Source organism: Gorilla gorilla, chromosome 6 (assembly GCF_029281585.2).
Source record: "Gorilla gorilla gorilla isolate KB3781 chromosome 6, NHGRI_mGorGor1-v2.1_pri, whole genome shotgun sequence".
NCBI lineage: Eukaryota > Metazoa > Chordata > Mammalia > Primates > Hominidae > Gorilla > Gorilla gorilla.
The window spans coordinates 23,368,830-23,377,764 of NC_073230.2; positions in this window are offsets into that span (position 1 = coordinate 23,368,830).

Consider the following 8,935-nt stretch of genomic DNA (forward strand, 5'->3'; position numbering starts at 1 on the left):
TATGAAAAATGAATCAAGAAAGTAAATCCCATTTACAATAGCTACAAATAAAAGACCTAGGAATTAACCAAAGCAGTGGAAGATCTCTACAATAAAAACTATAAAACACTGATGCAAGAAATTGAAGAGAACACCAAAAAATGGAAAGATATTCCATGTTCATTGATTGGAAGAATCAATATTGTTAAAATATTATAATACTCAAAGCATTCTATAGATTTAATGCAATCCCTATCAAACTACCAATTATATTCTTTACAGAAATAGAAAAAAGTCTAAAATGTATATGAAACCACAAAAGATTTCAATAGCCAAAGTCACCTGGAGTAGAAAGAAGAAAACTGCAGGAATCACATTACCTGACTTCAAACTATACTACAGAGCTAAAGTAACCAAAATATCGTGGTACTGGCATAAAAACAGACCAGGCACGGTGGCTCATGCCTGTAATCCCAGAACTTTGGGAGGCCGAGGCGGGTGGATCATCAGGTCAGGAGTTCAAGACCAGCCTGACCAACACGGTGAAACCCCGTCTCTACTAAAAATACAAAAAAAAAAAAAAAAAATTAGCCAGGTGTGGTGGCACGCACCTGTAATCCCAGCTACTCAGGAGGCTGAGGCAGGAGAATTGCTTGAACCCAGGAGGCAGAGGTTGCAGTGAGCTGAGATTGCGCCACTATACTCCAGCCTGGGTAACAGAGCAAGAGACTGTCTCAAAAAAAAAAAAAAAAAAAAAGACACATATTTCAGTGGAACAGAATAGAGAACCGAGAAATAAATCCATACATCTACAGTGAACTTGTGTTAGACAAAGGTGCCAAGAACATAAATTGGGGAAAGGACAGTCTCTTCAATAAATGGTGGTAGGAAAACTGGATATCCATATGCAGAAGAATGAAACTAGACCCCTATCTCTTCTATATATAAAACTATCAAGGATATGGATTAAAGGACTTAATGGATTAAAGACTTAAGCGGATTAAAGACTTAAATCTAAGACCTTAAACTATAAAACTCCTACAAGAAAATATTGGGAAAACTCTCCAAGACATTGGAGTGGGCAAAGATTTATTGAGCAATACCCACAGGCACAGGCAACCAAAGCAAAAATGGATAAATGAGATCACATCAAGTTCAAAGCTACTGCATAGCAAAGGAAATAATCCACAAAGTGAAGAGACAACCCACAGAATGGGAGAAAATACTTGCAAACTGCCCATCTGTCAAGGAATGAATAATCAAAATATATAAGGAGCTCAAACAAATATATATGTCCATAAATAATCTACTATCAAGTCTCTGTAATCACTAACAGGGGTCACAGGTTGTATTCTGGTTGCTTTCTAAGCCCAAGTCATTCTCAGTTTTGCTCCCAGAAAAACATTTTTTTTAAATAGGAGTTGATGATGTTACTTTGACTTTTTAAACTTTTTAACTCAGGATTCTTCAAAGGCTTCTCATTATGTTACATTAAAATTCAAAATCCCTAATAGGAACTGAAGGAACTACCTGATCTCACTCTTCCTCTCTCTCCAAATACATCTTGAGCCCCTCTTTCCCTTGTTTGGTCCACTTCACAGTGGACATCTTTATGTTCATTTGAAGGACACGCCCATTTCTAAATTCAGAACCTTCACACATGGTCTTCCTTCTGCCTGAAACGCTATTCTCCAACTCTTTTCTATTGCGTTTTTATGGTTTAATCTATATATTTCATCCACAAAATAAAAAGCCTCATCTTGAGTCCTCTCATAACAAATACTTCATCCTCTATCCTCATCCTTTTTCTGTCGTAATATAAACTGCTAGAAATATTGGCTATTGACTACCCACAGTTTCATCTTTCACTGGAAATGGTCATTTGCTAGAGGCTATACTGTCTCTGAGATAGGGACAAAAATGCCTGGCACTATTCACAATAGCAAAGTCATGGAACCAAGTTAAGTGTCCATGAATGTTTGACTGGGCAAAGAAAATGTGGTACACATACACCATGAAATACTATGTAGCATGTGGTACATATGCACCATGAAATACTAAGTAGCTGTAAAAAGAATGAAATCATGTCCTTTGTAGCAGCATGGAAGTAGCTGGAGGCCATTATCCTAAGTGAAAATCGATTTCATTATCCTTAAGTGAAATGTTTCCTAACTCAGAAACAGAAAACCAAATAGTGCAGGTTGTCAGTTATGAGTGAGAGCTAAATAATGGGTACACAAGGTCATAAAGAAGAAAATAAAAGACACCAGGGACTCCAAAGGAAGGAGGCTGGGGGTAAGGGAAAGGGTTGAAAAAGGTTTTCTTCTAGTGTTTCTATAGTTTCAGGTCTTACATTTAACTTGTTAATCCAGCTTGACTTAATTTTTCTATATGGTAAGAGATAGGGGGCCGGGCGCGGTGGCTCACGCCTGTAATCCCAGCACTTTGGGAGGCCGAGATGGGTGGATCACGAGGTCAGGAGATCGAGACCATCCTGGCTAACAGGGTGAAACCCCGTCTCTACTAAAAATACAAAAATTAGCCGGGCATGGTGGCGCGCGCCTGTAGTCCCAGCTACGCGGGAGGCTGAGGCAGGAGAATGGCGTGAACCCGGGAGGCGGAGCTTGCAGTGAGTCGAGATCGCACCACTGCACTCCAGCCTGGGCGACAGAGCGAAACTCCGTCTCAAAAAAAAAAAAAAAAAAAAAGAGATAGGGGTCTCATATCCTTTGCAAATGAGCTTCTTAAAGGGTTGTTACATTTACTGTTTCGGCTTCTTTTCTTCCCAGTTTTCTCCTCAGTTAGCTTCAACCAGCTTTGATGAATCCATTATCCTTCTAAAATTATCCACACCTAGATTCCAACATCTGATTGCAAAGCCTATCTTAAGGTTATATAACAGTTGTCCTGTCTCCTGAAATGACCTTTCTTGGCTTTTACACACCTGCTAGCTTTGTATTCCTCTCATCATTGTTCAAAATTGTTCTCAGCCAACTCTGTCAACAGTGTTCTGCAACTTCCAAAATTGTTGGAGTTTTTCTGGAGTTCTTGGCTCTACTTTCTTCAGGGTTTTATAATAATCAGAAGGTAATACCATTCAGTTTTTCGGTCTTATTTACTCCATCCATAACTCTAATGCAAATCTCTATTTTCAGTGTCAGATCCTGCTCCACCCCTTACTCTACTCAGTGCAATCCCACAGTTCTAACTGTGAGTTCATTATCTTCCTCCATCCTCTCTATTGTTCCATTCATACAGCAAAACAAACCAGGAACTTGAGACTAATATTTGACTTTTTCTCATCTCTCCTGTCTCTAACTCACTGCACAACTATGAGATGAAACTTTCTAAAATTGTACCCAGTTATGTAGGCCCCTTGCTTAATTCCCCTCAATGATCTTTATTGTCCTCAAGATAAGGCCCCATTTTGTTTGCAAAGCTCGCTAAAACTTTCATGAACTAAACTTCTCTCTCACCAGAGATACTCTATTTTAGTTATCCTTCTCTGTCTTGTCTAGAAAGGCAGTATAATTCAGCAGAGTCTTGCTGCCTAAATTTGAGTCACGTGGTTTGCTATCCATGTGATGTTTATTTGTATGGAGCTACAGACTGAATTTGCCCAGGTCTCAGTATCCCTTAATGTTAAAATAATAATAGTATTCATCTGGGTATGTATGAGACTTGACATCAGACCTGTAAAATCCTGTGATGGTGTCTGGCAAATAGAAATCACTCAACAAATTGTAGCTGTATTCATTATTATTAATAGTAGTATTTCATTTTATACATTAAATTTCTCCAGGGCAGGTGCTATGCTAAGTATTCCGTACATATTAATTAAATAATTGTTACTTGGATATAAAATAGTAGAGCTCTACCTTATAAAGCAAACTAATTCACTTCTTTAAACTCTGAAATAATTGTGCAAATTAAGCCACTTGAAAGAATTGAGGTAAGTATACTCTGGGAGGTTACAGTAGAAATAACATATTGTAATATACATAAAATGAGAAGAGACAGTAAGACTAACCCAGGAAACTCAATCACTTCACATGTAGAGGCTTGAGAAATATTTTCTGAAATATCTAAAAAACAAAAGTTTTCTGTTAATCTATTGTGCCTATGCCATTGGAGAAAGTAAACTTCATAAAATAAAGCTCAACCAAAGGATGTCTTTCAAGCTTTCTTATTCGAACCTTCTGGCAGAGACTGAAAACTCAACCACTTTACTTATCAAAGACTGCAATCAACATAGCAAAGCTTAAGAAAGATAGAAATGAATAAGCTGCTCCACAGACTCTGAAGGTTATTAGAGTTTGATAGAGTCAGAGCCAGCCACACCATATGGTTGCTGAAAAATTCACTCATCAAGGAGAGTCATAAAATTGCAGTACATTTCTAAAGACATAAACCCCCTACCTGTTAAGGATCAAAAATAACCAGGGACAGAGAATTTGCCAGGAAGGAAAGTAAAGCAGGATTAGAAATCTTCAAAAACACCATTCCAGGATTTGTACTATATACAACTGCATAGCGGACAGAGAGACACGTGAATTGTCTTTAGACAATACTGCCTCAATACTTACCCATTACTGACACATGCCCATACATGGGGTGTTTCACCAGTATGTGTCCTGATTCAATTACTGCCATGAATTTTCTTCTCTTCCACAAACTTTTCAGAATGAGGCAAGCACTATTTTTTTAAATAAATCCACAACATTTAGGTATAAAAGCATATATATTTCCAAATCAAAGTAAGTCCAACTCTGAGTCACTAGTGAGAAATTCTATCTCTTATACTGCAAAACCCCAGGTCCCAAGGATTGTATATAATTCAGAACAATTGAAAACGACCACCAGTTTTGGGGTTTTTTAAAATTTTGTTTTCCATTATTCGTGGATCAAGTGGGAATGGTCTTCTGAGGGTAGGAGTCACCACTTGTCTCTCACCAGGCTTAAGAGGGGAAATTTTGCCCAGACTGGCAGCCTCAGTGTGCTGGATCTAGCCTTTCTAGGATCACCCTAAAGTTATTACCCTCCAAAGTTCTTCCACTTCCTCAGAGGTTTGCAAAGAAGCTGGAAGTGAGTCTTCCGAAATAGCATAAATCATGAATTGTAACTAATCAAAATGTGACTTTATTTTTGTTTCCCACAGACCTTTTAGGCTTTATTCAACGGCTAATTTTTCTTCATTCTTGGATGAAAACTTAGGCCCTGTGATTTTCTGCACATTCTTATGGGATTGGTTGCCGTAAGTCACAATCATTGTCTTATTTCAATAATTAGCATGTCCAGAACAAGATTTTAATTAGAACTCTGAATTTGTTTAAACATAAATCTCTCTTCTAGTTTAGACCAGCTTTATTCTGGAGCCAGCAAAAGGCATCAGGAGAGTGGGAATCAGATATTTTAAATCAGCCGTTCTCACTGCTCTTGGCACGTGATTAAACTTGACTCTTGTGAGGCACTTGCATAGGCTTTTCAGAGACGCTCACCTCTAGAAACTTCTATCCTGAAGTCCCACGGCCATCGGCTGTTCTAAGCAGATACTCTGAATTTTTCTTTCAGAATCTAGTGATAAACCCTAACTAGCCTCTCTCTGATGGGATATTCGCAGTCCTCTAGTCACCCTCTTTGTCATGATCTTAGATTACCTCAAGCCAACTCTCTATTCCACGTGACCCGCCACTGACCTACCAATCACACTCTCACATCGTTCGCTCTGACAAACTCTGAGGGTGCAGGATGTTTGCAATGCTGCAATGCTCTGTGGGCTCTGTCACCAGGCAATTGGCTTGTCTGTCTTCTGCCCACTACTGCTGTCAATGTGACCCCAAACTGCAGAGACACACACGGCTTTCTGACTTATCCTGTGAAAGCCTTCCTTACCAGGCTTAAGGAAGTGCCACAGACCCAGGTACATTGTGTGGAGGGTGCCGAATTGGTCACAGAGCTCACAATACCATTTTCCCAAAGACATTGTCCTCAGAAATCTGCTGTCTCCACATTTCAAACTTTTGTATATTCTTCATCTGCTGAGAGTTCTTGGAGTGGTGAAGATGGAACTCAAGATATTTTATATAAATATATACTGCATATAAAGATATGCCTCATATCCACTCTGGTATCCCAGTCTCTCTTATGGTAGCATATTTGAAATGGAGTCAACGTGAGTCTCCTAACACCCTGTCATAGCAGTATCATCTGCCAAAACCGCAGCATTTCCAGTTTGGGGCAGGCTCCCAGACTTTCCTATAATATTGCTACTTCTTTCTCTTTCATGGATCTCTAGAAAAACACACAATTTCTCCTCAATTTAAATTGGCTTTTAAATCCTCCATTCTTGGATTGGAGTGGATAAATAAGATGCTCAGACCAATTTTATTTTTTTCTTATGAATTGATCCCACTATATGAATAATAAAATGAAAGAACTGCAAGGGTTTCTCATGATCTACAAAGATCAGTTACTGCTGGAAAATTATATATATTTTATATATTGATATACATCATATGTAATTTCCTCAGAGTAAAAAATACATGTATAAATATACACATGTATATATGTGGTTTTAAATTTTACTATCCAAATATTGAATGCATTTGAAAGCTCTGACAGCATTTGTGATGAATGATAAATCTCTAATTGCTACTGAAACACTCCTTAGACATGCCAAGTACGTTCAAAAGAAACTTTTAAAACTTTCCCTGAGGGTGAAAATATCAAAATCAATAATCCTAATAAACAACTTCTGAGTATTCCCAGAGATATTCTGACAGATGAGAGAGAAGATTGTTCACCTCTAGATTTTTCCCTCTCTTTTTTCTTTTGATATCGAGTGAGCATATATGTCTTATTTGTGTGCAGAAATATAAATAATGCCATGAAGGATCACAAAAGAGGAGCCTCCTCACAACTGATGAGCCCTTTTTTTTTAATTAACAGAAGAAAAAGATAAGGACCATACTGAAACAATTGTCTGAGGTCCCAGAGGTAAACCTTAATACCTGCATTTTAACAGGTGTTTGAAATTGAACCAAGTATTGGAATAGAGGAGGATATAAAAAATGACTATGTTGTCAATTATTTCACACTTCAGAAAAATAATACACATTTGAAATCTGGCAAGCATGAAAAAGGTCACGTGGAAAAGAACTCTACTACAGATGAAGGTATTGCTTTGCTGTCTTACACATAAATTATTGAGTAAGATTACAGTATTTACAAGGAAAGAAATCTTTCAACTGTCTAGTGACTAATAATGCCGTCTATCTCCCTCCAAATATGATGAACCTTGAACATTTTTCTGGGTCTATTCAAAATTATTTTCTCATTCCTCATTGTATTAGATTGTGATAAGAATTTTTCTCTGTGTATATATGTGTATGTGTACACACACATACACACCTACACACACACACACATATATACACATACACATATGGAGACAGATAGTTTATTCAGTTGATGAGTCGAGAGTGGCAACACAGGAGAAAGAATGGTTCATTGTAATTGTTGCAGGACTTATGGTATTTTCTGACCACAGGTAACATAAATAAGGAGGCGATAATGTTCCTATATTTACAATAATTAAAATCTGTGAGGGACATGCTTAGTGACACATTTTAAAGTGTATCTTAAGCACACGGAATAAACAATGACTCATTAAAGTTGTGGAACAAACATGACCCCAATTATGTTTCAAATGACAGGAAGAACCAGGAATGTTTTCTCTGGAGAATACAGCATTCAATTGAACAGGTACACTGAGAAACATGAGAACTATCTTCACATGTTTAAAACAGCTATGTGGAACAGGAGATAAATGTTTCTTTAGGTGCCAGAAAAGAATGAGAAAAAGGTAGAGGGAGATCATGTTTGGATCGTAGATAGAATGGGATATCTCAGAAGGAAGCGAGTTGTCTACAATCTGAGGGATCAGATAGGTGATTTGAATCATGTCTAGGATGGAATTTGACTTGGCTCATTTATAAACAGTATTCATACTGTTTCATCACCTAATATCACATTAAACTCATATGGGACATATTCAAATGGGTTAGAGGTAAAGTAGAGAGACACCAGTTGACTCCCTGCCCCAAGTAGGGCCCCATATTGACTCCTACTTTTGGGCCTTGGGCAGAACAGAGCAAGTAATTCAAAGTCACAAAATACTTTTGTGTTTTAGCCCTTTCAAAATGGTCAGCTTCCTCTAACAAGCTCTAAATCTACTCTTTAAAATCCTGTATTTTGTTGTTCAATTAATTTATACCCTCCATTTTTTGTTTTCAACCATAAAACTATTCTTTATGGATTTCATAACTTAAAAATTCATATGCTACATTGACAGCCCAAAAAAAGAAAAGCACTTTCCTTTTTCAACATCTGTACTATTGTGATTTATGACCTCTTTTTATTTGGTTCTCTGTCTTACATTTTTTAGTAGGTGGAGGGATAGGAATCCATTCTTTGAACTGAATCGTATATAAATATCTGAGCTGAAATACAATAACGGGTCTGTCGTGCATCACACAGTAGAACCAGAAAGATAAATAATGTAGCCGCATAAAATACCTTATTATGCTTATTATAAACACCTTTGATTTTACCTAAACACAGCCAAGTACACAGTATTCATACTACCCTAGTGTTTTGCATAGAAACCATGCAACATATAAACTTGTATGTGTGTTTATTTTCAGTAATCTCTAATCACTCAGTGGAGTTTAGTGTTAGTTCATCTTTAAATTTCAACCATTATTCTATACACAGGGAGCTATGACATTTTTTTCCACATGGTGTCATATTTATTTCCACAAAGGAAAAGTGATGACAGAAACATTTTTTTAAAAAAAGGGGTTCCAAAAAATATGTATTAAAACAACAGTAGATTTCCCATTAAGCAAAGAATTCAGTACCTCATTTTTCAGCCAGTTGAAGGAGCGCCGAGAAT